Here is a 13038-nt window from a genome sequence, read left to right on the forward strand (position 1 = left end):
GGAAGCACAAGGAACAGGGATTCCCATGTAGTGTCTAGATCATCAGGAAAACATCACCGGTTGTTCAGTGGGTAGCAAGTGAAGGTAATTAACTAGCTCTATCAACTCCTTAAACCAACTACACAGTGAAGGAGGCAAAGAAGGGAAGTAGAGCAGGCTGGGAACATTTACATTCCACTCGGTTGTCAGGAACACCCCCTTTCCTTACCCAGAGCGGACACAGTTCTTGTCTGGCTCGGAGGGTGTCTACTGACAGCAGGTGATCGGCTTCATCTGGACTGGAAGCCCAATGCCACACTTCACCTATCATTTCTTTCCCCCTAAACTCCTCTCCAGGAGCCTTTTTTGGGGTGTAAGTTTGATGTTGCTCTGAAGTCTTTGTTGACAGGCAGGTGTGATCCCTGCCCCAGATCAGGAGATAGTGAAGCCCAAATTTTCATTTCAGGTACGATACCGAGTCTCTGTGTGGCCTCGAAAAAGCCACTTAACCTCCTGGCCTCAGTTTCCCTGTCTGCAAAATAAGGCTCATACTCCAAACTTAGATGCCTCACTGGACTGCTGTGTGCATTAATTATTGTTTATAGTGTAAGTGGAATGGAGCTGTGTTAATTATTATTATCATTTCTGGGTCTTCCAGCCAAGTTTAAGCCAAGCCCTTGCCTTCCTTTTAGTTCCTGAGATCTGACAAGGTACAGCCCAAGGCCCTGAGGAGGGCCATAAATCAAGGCTAGTCAGTAGATTATGCATATCTCACTGCAAGGGACTGGCTCCAGAAGGCCCTGCCAGCCACAGGCCCTGGCTTCTGGGGTTCGGGAGGGAAGCCCAGAGACCCACAGGCTTCATTTAAGAGCCTCACTTTCACAGAGCAAGGGTGTGAAGCGGCTGCCACACTCCTGTCCCTTGCCTCTTTGTGTCCCTGCCATTTAATTTACTGAGAAGTCTGAAGATCAATAAGAGGCACTCACCCTGTCATTAGACAAGGCCCTAAATTGCAAGTTACAGGTGGAGAAGCTTCAGGAGTATTGTGATCACTCATGAAGAAAGATGACTAATCGCTTTCCTCTGGTCACTTATTTGGCTTATGACTTTGGTTTCTACTCTCTAAGTACAACAGTTATCAGATTTCCATGTAAGCAGGTGGCTGACATTCGGCACTCCTGCTTCACTGAATACGCCTGTGGGTTCTGCCACGTCCCCCCCAGTCCACAGGGCTCAGTTGCATTTTCCCTCACCATCATTTGAAGTCTAGGAGACGGGTGGAGGGGAGAAAGCTCACCTTCGTCCCTGCGTATCCAGTGCAAGTGGGGTAAACCGTCCCAGCAGGTCTGGATCTGGGCTGTGTGCAGAATCCCGGAATTTAGAAAAACAAACTCCCAAATCCACAAACGTTCTGAGGAGCACAGGGAGTCCACGTTCTCTGGAAGGTTTGAAACCGACTGTCCAGGGCCCAGGTGCAACCTACTTCCTGTATCAGTGGCCTTGACCGGGGCAGGAGCAATCTGGTTTTAGGGGAATCCTAAGCCCCCTGTGGGGCCCTGTCCTTACCCACCCGGGACGGCAGCCCATGGTTCAAAGGCTGGTCACGTCCCTGCCTCTGTGCTTGACCTCCTTATCAAGGAGTCTATAGCCACATCCACTTGCACTGATTCGTCCTGTCTCCTTCCTGATGTAGCCCTTGATGTGCATGCCCCTTCTCCACCCCCACGCTTCACCCCACATGCCCTGGCCCTCACTTTCCCCGGCTCTGCTGTTCCCCCCCACCGCCCAGGGGCAAACTGGCAGGTCCTGCCTGGCTCTTTTGTCTGCTCAGCAGGCCAGCAGACGGCGGGGTGGCAGCGAGTGCTGGTTAACTAATTAATGATTGTAAAGCACTTTGAAAACATAAAGAACTAGATAAATGCCAAGTATTATTGTTATTAATGATGAGGAGGCTGTTTAGTCATCCTTTGCCGTGAACTCAGCTCGCTGCCCCCACTGTGGCCGCAGGCTGATCTGTGAACTAGGATGAGAAGTCTCCTCCTCCCTGCAGGCGCTGTTTCACACTGAGTCAGTGACCAAGGTGAAGGGCAGGGGCCAGGAAACCTCTCCTCATCTCCCACCTGCTCTCGAAGCACTGCCTGCCTTGTGGCTGTCATGCTAGCATTTACCGAAAGCCAGGGCCTGAAACTGCCTCTCTGTTTCCCATTCACCTGTTTAGTAAGTTCGCTGATGTTTGAATTCTTGATTGTGGTGATTAGACTGTCCCTATCTGAGCACAGGATGGAGCCCAGAGTGGAGCCCCACTTTCCATTTAGCGGACGGACTCACTCACACGCCTGATCATATCTCTTTCACATGTTTTTAGGGCTGTATTTTTTTTTTTTTTCCTAAATGCCTCTGTGCACATTTGCTGATTTGATAGAGTAACTCTGTTGGCTAGGGAAGGCAGACGTTCTCGTCCCCATTTTATAGATGGGACACCTGAGGCTCAGGGACGTTAGAGGCCTTGCATGGGGCCCCAGGGAAGCTAGAATCTGGGGAGGGGCCCCAGTTCACCCCAGCTCTCCAGAGCCCTGGGCTGAGTGGTGCCCTCCGACACATGAGGTGGTTGTGACAGACTCCAGACACCTGACAGAATGTGCTAGGAAATGTGAAGAGGCTCCACAGTGTTCATGCGAAGCAAACACCCTCAGGAGCACCGGGTTCCCGCACAGCGGTCTGACTGGACGGCCCAGCCACTGGCCAACATCGAGAAGTTCTCCATGCCCTGCCTGAGGCTTGTGATCCTAGAATCTGACATCCTATAGAATGTGAAGACCAGGAAGGCCTCAGGATCCGTCCCCGGCATCACACACGACACAGCTACTAGCCAGAGAAGTCCAGTTACTCGTGCGAGACGGCAGGCAGAGCCGGTCAAGAAGAGAGGCTTGAAGCCTGAGACCTGCTTTCCTAGGAGGCCCCGCCTCAGCCAGCACCAGGTCTCTCTTGCCGGGCGGTGACGGCTTCGGGTGGTTTCACGTTCTTTGTCCTTGTCTGTATTTTCCAACATTTCCTTTTCAAATAAATGATAAGAGTAATCAGAAAGCAAGAGATCTGTTATAGGTGTATAAATGTGAATATGCACACAAGCGTGGAGTCTGCCTTTTTCTTCCCCAACCACACAGCTTTTCCTTGTTTTGATAGATACTCCCTCAAAGGAGACTCATTTGAGAGTCCCCGCGTTGCTGGTGGTCTTAGCCCTTCCAGTTGCCGTCACAAAACACCACAGGTGGTGGTTTCTGAACAACAGAAAGAACACAGTTCTGGAGGCTGGAAGGCCAAGATCAGGGTGCCACATGGTCGGGTGAGGGCCCTCTTCCAATTTGCAGATTGTCATACCTTCTTGTGGCAGGGCAAGGGGCAAGAGAGACCTGGGGGAGGGGGGTGTCTTTTCTGAGAGCATTGACCCCCTTCAGGGAGGGCTCCATGCTCATGAGCTAAGCATCTCCCAGGATCATCCTAATGGGAGCACATTGAGCATTAGGATTTCCACATATGAATTTTTGGGGGTGCACAAACATTCAACCCATCACACTGGTTATCTTCTCCCATTTGAGTTCCTAAAAAGCAGGCATTTCAAGAGATGCCCAGCTTGGCTCTAGCTCTAAGCCATCAAAGATAGGGCTGTGGGGTCTGGGGGGGGGGGGGGGGTTGATCTGAATGACAGACCCGGGGGGGGAGCTTGTCCCAGCAGGGGCCCCGCTGTTGTGATGACAGCTGCCTCAGAAATCATTTCAAGGGCTCTTCAATGACCATGAGATCCAGCTAACACCACACTCGGTACACGCTTCTGACCAAGGTCTGTGGCCTAGCACTGTGGCCGAAGGTGCTGTGGGATTTCTTTTAAGTAGTGAGTTTATTATGTACTAAGTTTTTAAAAAATTGCAGCTTCCAAATACATCAAAGTTCAAATGTGCAGCAAGAGCATGGTCCTGGCCTGGATTGGAGCTCGAAAGCAGAGCAGCCTGGCGCCAAGCCTCCCTTGCCCCTTCTCAGTTCAGAACTGCGCTCCTGGGGCCACGGCTCTGTTCGCAGGGGTGGGGGAGGGAGGTGGGCACTGCCAGCAGATTTGATTCTCCTCACTTGCTTTTGAGCAGGGGCTTTATCCTGAAGAGTTCTGGAGTGTCTGCAGAAAGCAGAGAACAGCATCCAGGGGAGAGACACCACTGACCAATGAGGCTAACTGGTGGGTAAGATGCAGCAGATGCGCCGGTCAAGTGGGAAGTAAGGCAAGCGTGTCCCAGAGACACCAGCAGCCTTTTGGCATTTTCTGGCGTGAGCATGGCATAATTCACATGGCTGGGTGATAAAAAAGAAAATTAGCTTCTCAAACCTGGACCCATCACTGATCACAGCCGTCCCCCACTTCTTTTCTCCGCAGTGCTAACAGGGTTTGAGCACTCCAGTGCGCCCAGCACGGTTACCTACAGCCTCTCATTCAAGCCTCAAAGCTCAGGTTCATAGAGGAGGGGGATGAAGGCACAGATCGGTTAGGGGCTTGCCCGGGACATAAGGCCGAGAGGAGAGCTGGGCTTTGAGTTGTGTCCTCCTGTCTCCGAAGCCCATGCTTTTCATTTTTTGGGTATTGAGACACCATAATCCCATCTAAGTTGCTCTAATCACGGCAGCCCTCTCAGTCTAAGGGCTGAATGGAAGTGAAAATGTTCCAGGGTCTTTCATCCTCCTGATAGAATTGCCCCAGAGAGGTGAGGAAGGCCGGCTGGTGGAGGCACGTGATGGGGGCGCTCCTGCCAGCCAGCGACGGTGCTCTTGGGGGGAGAAGGAAGCACACTGAAGGGCTTTGCTGCCAGGAGAGCAGGATCCAGGTGGGTGTCAGTGTGTAAGCCCCACATTCAGGACAGAGAAAGCCAGGCTTTCCCAGCAGGCCATGAGACTAGTTTAGAACGATGTTAGCTGCCCATGATTCGAAAACCTCAATTTCATTTCCACCTCCATTAAAACCCACTGATGGACCCCGCTTTGCTCAGTCTCACTGTCCAAGAAGGAAGGCCTAGGTCTTGGGAGAAAGGGATTTCTGCGACGGTAGCCACTCGTTTGCAGGGTTTTGTGCAGGCTGTGGTGTTTGTGCTAGGCTTCACCTGGCTGTGCCTCGGGGCCAACTGCCACCCAATCACGCAGGTCACTCACTCGTCCTGTCAGCAGAAAATGCTGCACAACCTATGCTAAGAATTTTGGACTCTGGCCTGGAGATTGGTCCTCGTTCTCCCTCAACAACATGGTAACACCCCTCTCTGGAGTTATTCCGGTGGATGTCACGAGCTGGGAAGCCAAGAGCTGAAGAAAAGAACCATGCCCCTACCAACATCTACCTGAGAACGCCTTTCATCTGACCAGCTCATGGCACCGTGGACGCTAATCAGTCCTCACAACACCTGCCCTTGGTAGGTAAGTGTGATGACCTTGTTTTTCTAGATTGGGGCACAGAGGCCCATGGTGCTCATACAGGACTTTTTGCAGGGGGCCCCTCCTGGAAGCGCCGGGACTGGACCACGGGGCAGTTCTGCTTCCGAGGTGGGATGGCAGCAGAGGAATGCCAGGCCCAGGGAGTGGGAGTCAGGCCCTTGTCACCTGGTCGCCTTCCCCTCCCCATGACTCGTGTTCCCCAGGACAGGCTAGCTGTGGCTACTGGCTGGGAGGGGGGGTTTTAAGAAGAGTCTCAAAGATGCAAGAAACCAAAGGGGGAGGGGGGCTGTGGTGAGGAGCAGAAGAGAAAGAGAATGAAAAGCAATAAATAGCGCAGAAGGAGGTTAGAGGTTCTCTCTGACTTCCTGTAAGTACAATCTTACCAGCCACATGTGAGGGAAACCAAATGTCATGTAAAGCAGTGAAATTGTCACCCTCAGGAGGTGGAGCTAAAGGTCAGAATAATCCCTTCTCTAGCAAAGCAGAAGTCCCATTGCTATTTTTAGAAACTCCTAGAATTTGCCACCTATTTTTAGAAGCTCCTAGAATTTGCCACCTCAACACGATACGAGAAGCGCCCAAAGAATTGCAGTTCATCACCCTGCAGGGCAGCGTCACATGGCTCTCCACCTGGGCTGATGGGCTTCTGAGAAGTGTGTAGCGAACAGATGTTTGTCAAGGGAATCGCACCTTGAACACATGGGGGCTCCTAACGGCTAAGGACTTGGGCAGAAAATCAAGGCACACCGTCACCTCTCCACCTGTGTAGCTGCTGCCCAGCCCAGTGGTCAGGAGTGCAGGCTTCCAAGTCCTGCCGAGCTGAGCTCCAGTTGGCCCCCTGCCCCCGCCGGCCACCGTAGCCATGTCACCTACGCAAGCCACCTGATCTCCTCGAGCCTCCATGTCCTCATTTGTTAATCCGAGCTCATGGTGCCCTCCCTCCTGGGGCAGTCATAAGGATTACGTGTGATAACACTAGTCCCTAATAAGCATTCAATGAACAGCATCTATTATCACATGCTGAAGTTTTGCACATTGGTTTTTCTTTACTAAAAGGATGTCTCTTCTGTGGGGTGCCTGGGTGACTCAGTTGGTTAAGTGTCTGACCCTGGATTTCAGCTCAGGTTATGATCTCAGGGTTGTGAGCTGGAGCCCCGTGTCAGGTTCCACACTGGGCCCGGAGCCTGCTTAGGCTTGTCTCTCTCCCTCTCTGCCTCTGCCCCTCCCCCGGCTCTTACTCTCTCTCTCTCTCTCTCTCAAAAAAAAATAAATCTTTAAAAAAATACAAAAACAAATAAATAAATGGATATCTTTTCTAGATTATTGGAGTGATGACTGGAACATTGTGTTTCCTTAGAGCTCTAAAACACACCATTCCTGCAAGCTGCTTAAGTGTGTCCTCTAAACCCAAGTTTACGAGGCGCGACTGGTTTGGCTTGGCCTAGAAGGCCTCCCTCTCTTTTTAAAAATTTTCCTTGAGATAAGCACAGATCGAGACGCCAGCCAGTGTGGTCTTGGGGCCAATCCATCCAGTCCCTGTGCCCCCTCCCATGGTTTTTCAAGAGGGATCAGCATTATTTTTCTTTTAATAGAGGGTCTGAAGCAATGACTGGAATTTTTTCAGTGCCCCCTTAAGAATTTGATAAAAGTCATAGTTCTCTCCCTCTCAAAAAATGTACACGTACAGAAAGTTTATACAGTCAATGCTGTGTGTGTGTGTGTGTGTGTGTGTGTGGTGGTGGGGGGGGGGGGGTTATGTTCTATAAAGTGGCCGGGAGTCCTGAATTCGAGAACACTGAATCATGGCTCCTAGAGAAAATACAAAATTAGTTTCCTGCAAGGTCACAACATTTTCATCGACTGGTCAACATATAACTGTTTTATGTGTGTTTCTACTTAGAGACACCTTTTTAAATATATATATTTTTGATTCATTACCACTGAACCCTCAGCCAACAGCGCTAGAACACCTGCTGGATTGAAGCTCATCTGATACACATATTTTCTGTGTAAGGCATCATCCCAGCTTTCTCACGTAGGAACATGAGACAGCACTCACTTCAGCACTACGCTTGGGGACATCACTAACAAAAAGCACACGAGGGCAAATAACATGGAATTAAAGAGACTGCGAAAAGTCCGTCGTTTATAGTATGAGAGCTGAGGGGCGCCTGGGTGGCTCAGTCATTAAGCGTCTGCCTTCGGCTCAGGTCATGATCCCAGGGTCCTGGGATTGAGTCCCTCATCGGGCTCCCTGCTCCGCAAGAAGCCTGCTTGTGTTCCCTCTCTCTCTATGTCTCTCTCTGTCAAATATAGTATGAGAGCTGAGACAAGAAGGCAGAGCGTTGCCTCATTCAGCCTCAGCTGGCAATGTGCGTACCAGGTGACTGAAAGTCTTCGTTGCTCTGCCCAAGTGCATGCCTGCGAATGACTGCAAAAGTGCCATGAGTATTGATTTTGGGGGTTACAAATAAATTTTAGCAAGTAGACGAATTTGCAAATACCGAATCTGCAAAAAATGAGGATTGGCTGTATATAGTTTCTGGGCATTCAAAGCCCATGGAAGCCAATCCAATGGGAATTGGAGCAGAATGAAGTGTTTTATCTTTTGCAGCCCATAAGGACTTGTCTAAACTAGGAACAAGTAAAATGTCTTTCTGTAAGGCATGGGCATTTCCATTCTTACCTTCCTTGGTATTTTATACCACTGGACTTTGTTCAAGGCCCAGCAGTTTAAAACCTAGGCATTTGGGGGAAATGAGCCTATTATTGTAAGAACTAAGAATATTTGGGGTTTTCTTACATTTATTATTATTGGCCTTAGCAGTAAAATGTTTATCTTTCTCAAATAAGTCTGATTATAACTATGTGAAAAAATATGCATAAGCAGGGACATTGGAAGGAAACACACACAAAAAATGAAAACAGTTGTTGGGGTGGCAGAATATAAAAACATTTTTTCCCCTCATAATGTGCTCTTCAATGTTGATGTTATGTGGTTTCAGACATAAATAAACTTAAGAAAAAACTTCAATTAAAACAATATGTCTGTGAGTAGAAAAATGACCAGTGAAAAATCTATTTAAACACAGGGGACTTAATAATGTTTCATCATTTCTCCCTTGGAAGTTTGCCCACATTGGCAAGAAAAGATGGAACACTCCATCTTACCCATCATTTCTGTGCTGCAGGATTCTCTGAGGGCCACGCTATTCCTCTGCAGGATGAATTTTAACACTCTAGGCCCTTTAGATGCTTTCATTCCTACAGACACATAATACTAAGACAGAAAGTAGGAAGGCCTAACAGTGGAGATCTAAACAGCACAGGTAAGCAGCCCATCATCAGGTGTCTCTGGGAACCAGGAAACTCAGCAACATGCGATTTGATGAAAACTACGAAGGAGAAGGCCAGCAGGGGTACCAAGTGGCCCATAATGAGGCAGATTGGATGGAGGTGCACCCACAGCCTTTGAGCACAAATCTGATGCAATTCATGGGCCCAAATGCCTTAGTAAGATTCCTCTTGAAGGCCACAGCGATCAGCCAATCCGGGTTTTACTGAGCACATTTCATATGCCAGGCTAGGCTACATGTGGCAAGGACCAGAAAAATCAGACCCCATCCTCGGCCTTGAGTCCAGGTCCCCTTGGGAAGACCTGGGGGCAACCTCTCAAACTGAGACTCCCAATCAGCTGGAGTTGATAGGTGAGTTCAAGACTAGTTGCCACTCACACTATAAATAACAGAAAGCCTTTTCAAGGTTTTGAGCAAGAAACTATTCAAATAAGTGTTTTAAGAGAGATTAATCTAACCATGGTATGCAAGATAACTTGGAGGGAACTGAAATGGGCTTGCTTGAGGCCACGCAGAGGAGAATATTAATTGTGCACATCTATTAAGCACCTACTATGTCCTAGCCCTTTACAACCTTATTTATTTTCACCAACCTCGCAGGTAGATTATATTATCTCCTTTGAGCCGATAAAGAAACTGAGGTGCAAAGAAGGGAAGTTATTGGACCAAGTGAAGAAACCAAGATTTGAACCTCAGTCATTCAGTTCCAAAGCCCTTGCTCATGTCACTATGGAATGCTGATATTCTAAGCGTAAGACAATGGGAATTTGGGAAGAAAGACTGGACAGATGTGAGAAACATAAAGGAAAAATTAGTGGGAGTTCATGACTTACGGATATTAGAAGGAAGGCAAGCGTAAGGTCAAAGATAACTGTGACAAAAGAAAATAGGTGTTGGCTGCATAGAAAAATACCTAGAGTGATGCTTATTAAACTATTAACAGTGTTACTTCTGAGGGGTGGGATGGGGGAGGCAGTCTAGGAGATGAACTCTTGCCAGGAGAGAACTTTCTGGGGCGCCTGACCTCTCTGTGCCCTGTCTGGGCATCACCCCATATGAGTTTACCTTAAAGCGATTGGCTTGTGAGCAGTGGCTAATAAAAAGAGCTATTTGGACAACTAGCAGTTTACGTAATCACAACCATAACAAGAACAATAATAATAATATGTCCAGGAGAAACAACAGGTCACTAAAAATTTGAGAGTAGATTCCTGAGGCGGGAATAAGGTGTCCCCATCATCGTCTTACTCAAGATGCCTTTTAATAGAAGGCAATAACCAGAAATGAAGCCATCAACATAATGCGTGCCAGGTCATAAAAAATAATCGTCGGGTCAGCCAGGCTCCCCAGAACAACCTTCCTCTACCTTGTTCTCGGGTGCTTAGCTGCAGACTTCATTTGTCACCTCCCCGAGGAGTGACCAGTCCTCAGTGTGCAGACGTCCAGATTTGGAGCAGAGCACCCATTAAGCTGATACATATTGTCCCAGCTTCCGAGCAGTCTGGTTGGTAGCTTTGAACTCCAGGAGTGGGCCGTTTCCTCTGTGGGAGAGAAATGAGGGGCAGAGTCAGGATGAACACATTTCCCTCCTGTTTGTTTACCATATGTGTGGCTTCCGAGAAATCTGGCCGGGAAGGGCTACATCACTAACACGGCCCAGGTGGGCCTCTGTGTGGGACCCCCAGCGCCGCGAGACCGGAGAGTCTCCTTTGGGCTCTCAGGAAGTTGGTCATGTGGTCATTTGCCAACCCCAACGACCAGAAATGTGTCATTTCTCTTAGAAATGGACCTGAAAACAGACAGGTACCTAAACATACCGGCTGTCCCAAAGAGCTAATGCCCCCCACCCCCGGCAGTGGGGCGGGGGCGAAGGGGGCAAGTGAGTCATGCCCTGCCAGGCCCGCAGGCTGTGTCATCTTGACAGTTTATAGGCTAATGTTTGACCAGAAGTCTCTCTGTCCCCATGGTTAACACCTTGTGACCCTGGAACTCTACTTTCATTTTAACAGGCATAATTCTTTTTTTTTAGAGAGAGAAGATAGAGCATGAGCAGGTTGGGGGGGAGGGGCAGAGGGAGAGGAAGAATCTTAGGCAGGCTAAACGCCCCGTGCAGAGCCTGACAGAGGGCTCGATCTCACCACCCTGAAATCATGACCTGAGCTGAAATCAAGAGTCAGATGCTTGACTGACTGAGCCACCCAGGCGCCCCTTAATAGGCATAATTCTCAAGCCTCATTTTATATGGATGGCCTTTGACAGGAAAATTCCTCCCAAGCAGCGGAAGGCAGATCTTGTGTTTGCAGGGCATGCCGTGGCTTTGACCTGTGCAGCGATCCCGGGCTGAGCCTGGGAAGTTTGGGACGGATCCCAGGTCACTGTAGGAAACGGCGGCTTCGGTGCGGGGGCCCTGCCCTGCATTACTCAGAGTCTCAAAGCTGATTCATTCCAGTGATACAGAGAATGGGAAAAGCAGGCAGCCACTCTCTGTTACACACCTCTTTGTCACATTTGATCACTTAGAATCATCTGACATAATTTGGATTGTTTTACACTGTGTTATTTCACATTTTATTTATGAAAGCTGGAGGGGAGACGAGACCCATCGCCAAGGCCTCATCCCTAGAGACGGGGCACTGGGAGCATGGGCCACTGGTCAGTTATGGTCGGTTTGCTTCACCTGCTCGTCGTGTCTAAGGAAGCCCCCTGACCAGCTCTTCCCCTGGGGCTTGGTCAGTGGCATTCCTCTCATCCCTCAGATGAGGGTCTCTCCGGTGCAGTTGGTGGCTGCTCCCTTCCCTGTCAGGCTCTGTGAGCCCAAGTGGTCAGGATCATCTCGAAGGAAGTCCTGAAGTCAGTAAAAGGCCTCCCCGCCACTTCCGGGTGCAGCAAATGCCCTGCCTCATTTCCTCTTCCTCTCTTGGCCCTGCCTGGGCCTGTCAGCCTCTTCCCTGACCGCCCAGGGTCCTAAAGGCTTGCGTGACTTAGATTTGCAAAGTCTCAGAATCTCTGAACCCATAAAGGGCGCTCACACCCTTTCTGTCCCCTCTCTGCCCCAACACTTCTTCCATTGTCGACCCTTCTCTACTGGAAGAGTATTTATTTTGCTCAGCGGGCACCCGGAGGGACAAGCATTGGACATTTTTTCTTACTTTGACTCCCAGCACTAAATTCCTGTGGTCAGTGCCGGAAAGGGGCCTCCTCAAGTCGCTGGTGTGCAGTGTTCCCAGCCGAGTGACACACCAGCATCTTGCTGGAGGGGCCCTGCCTGCACTGTCCGCTCCAGCAGCCTGGAGCCACAATGGCAAAGCGGCCGGCTCAAGGAGAAACGTGCTCTCAGTGTGACATATACACCAGATTTCTATGATGGAGAACCTCCACAACAAGAGAATCCCAAATGTCTCACTGATCGGTTTTGTGTTGATGACATGTTGAAATGTTATTTTGGACATAGTAGGTGAAATGAAATATTAAAAATACTTCACCTGTTTCTTTTCACTTTTTTCAATGTGGCTACTAGAATGTTTAAAACTACACGTGTGGCTTGGATTCTCTTGCTATCGGACAGTGCTCATCTAGGGTGAGACACTGGCCATTACTTCACAGGGCTCCTGGGGACCACAAGGCCTCACCTTAGCCTCTTTGAAATAGCTCCAGAACATGGCCTTAAGGCTGAGCCTTCAACTGGTGAGTTCCACCCACACAATGAAGATTGGATAAAAGGAAAAAGTTTTTTTTTTTTAAATCCTTCCTAACTGCCTGATTAGCTTATATTACAGGTCCCCAGGGACTATGTTTTCTTAAGCCTTAATTGCTATCAGTGTAGTGGCCCCCAAGAAACATGTTAATTACTGTGGCTATTATTAGGCCCAATATTAATAATAGCCATAGTAATCATCTGTTGAGCCAGAGTGAGTGAAATATCCCCTGCAAGTGAGATGCGCACCCATTAGCTCAGGGCGCTGGAGAGTGTGTGCGTGCGTGTGTGTGTGTGTGTGTGTGTGTAAAACGAGCTCGTCTGGGAACGAAATGATACCTTGAATTCAGAAAGAGTTAATGCAGAAGGAGTATGCTGCCAGGCGATGTCATCCTTACCTCCACGCAGATGCGCAGAGGCACACGTGTAGGGATATAAAAATTGCTAGCAATGTGTCTGTGCAACCCCTTTCTTTTGGGCATCAGAAGTAGTTCCAGCAGGGACATCTCTTCTAATGCAGACGTGGCTGAAAACCTGCCTCTGTGG

Source organism: Neomonachus schauinslandi, chromosome 8 (genome assembly GCF_002201575.2).
Source record: "Neomonachus schauinslandi chromosome 8, ASM220157v2, whole genome shotgun sequence".
In the NCBI taxonomy this organism is placed as follows: domain Eukaryota; kingdom Metazoa; phylum Chordata; class Mammalia; order Carnivora; family Phocidae; genus Neomonachus; species Neomonachus schauinslandi.